Source organism: Vigna umbellata, chromosome 5, assembly GCF_029865625.1.
Source record: "Vigna umbellata cultivar VRB3 chromosome 5, Vumbellata_1.0, whole genome shotgun sequence".
Taxonomy (NCBI): domain Eukaryota; kingdom Viridiplantae; phylum Streptophyta; class Magnoliopsida; order Fabales; family Fabaceae; genus Vigna; species Vigna umbellata.
In genome coordinates, this window is record NC_142169.1 from 48,629,182 (window position 1) to 48,630,792 (window position 1,611).

Consider the following 1,611-nt stretch of genomic DNA (forward strand, 5'->3'; position numbering starts at 1 on the left):
CGTTGTCGGTAAACTTTACCGACGGATTTTTCGTCCGTCGGTAATTACCGAAGGCTTTTGGCCGTCGGTAAAGCCTTCGGTAATTACCGAAGGATCTGGGCCTTCGGTAAATGTCGTGACCTGGTTCATCTTCTTCCTCTTCCTTCGTCGCTGTGTAAAGAGTATGTTTCATTTCTTCATCATGATTTCATGTTTCTGTTTCCGATTAACTCCATGTGTCTGGGCTTGAATTTGAAATACTGATTTTGCGATGTTTCCGTTTATCCCTGCTTGAATTTGAAATACCGATTTTGATGTATGATGTGTAATGTCTTCAAATGGAGAAGGTGAGAATAGAAATTGATCAGAAGCGAAAGCGGCAAGCGAAAAGGATAATCGACGTGATTGAGGCAGGCGTGATAAAGAAATTGAAGACGAAAGAGGAGGAAATAGAGAAAATCGGAAAGCTTAATTGGGCGTTGGAAGAGAAAGTGAAGTCTCTGTGCATGGAAAATCAGATTTGGCGTGACTTGACTCAAACGAACGAAGCTACGGCGAATGCTTTACGGCTAAATCTAGAACAAGTGTTGACGCAACGCGGAATGGTGGACGATGGTGATGCCGCAGCTTTGATGGACGATGCTCAGTCTTGCTGTGGAAGCACCGACGAGGACGGTGAAGAAAAGAAAGAGGTTGAATGGCGCACGATAAGAACGGGGTGCGCAAGTGTGAAGGATAAGAAGGACGGTAGTTGCCGGGAAATGATGATGGGTGAGAGTAATGGAAGGTTTTGCAGGAACTGTGGGAAAGAAGAGTCGTGCGTACTGATTTTGCCGTGCCGGCACCTGTGTTTGTGTACTGTATGTGGATCTACGGTCCACATTTGTCCTATATGTAAATCCTTTAAGACTCCTAGCGTTCATGTTAACATGTCTTAAATTTGGAAAATGAAAAACAGGACTATATTGACACTGGAGCCAGGATTTGCACGGGATAATTCCCGCTCTTTTTACCGACGGACATGGACCTTCGGTAAATCCGTCGGTAATGTCGGTAAGTGAAATAATGGGCGGGAAAATTCCCGCTTTTTTTACCAACGGTCAAAAGCCTTCGGTAAATCCGTCGGTAATTGACATTGACATTACCGACGGATTTACCGATGGAAAATGTCCATCGGTAATGTGTATGTCAGTTACCGATGGATTTACCGAAGGCTTTTGGCCGTCGGTAAATAAAATTTAGAATCCGTCGGTAAAGCCGTCGGTAATGAAAATTTACCGACGGAAATTTATCTGTCGATAAAAATCCGTCGGTAATATTAATAATTTTTGTAGTGATCATCAAATGCGTCCTCATCATCATCATCTTCATCATCCTCCACAGCTGAAGCTTCAGTTGCTCCAACTCTACTGCCCTGGGCGTGCTCCTCTGGCGATGCCACCACATTATGAAACTCATCCATGGTCCACCTATGTGCTGAGGGTGTATCATACATCCCAATGATCATGTCAGTTGTGGCCACTGATAACAGTTGAAAAACTATTATTTTTATGCTTAAAATTGATACTAAAAGCAACCTTTAACAGTTAGAAACTAGCTTGAAATCATGCTATTTTCGGAAATAAGAGAGTT

General features: G+C 43.1%; 1 pseudogene; it reads left to right on the forward strand.

The window, feature by feature from the left end:
• Positions 1-317: 317 nt before the first annotated feature.
• On the forward strand, positions 318-917 carry LOC148198513 (putative BOI-related E3 ubiquitin-protein ligase 3 pseudogene; annotated as a pseudogene).
• The last annotated feature ends 694 nt before the right edge of the window (positions 918-1,611 follow it).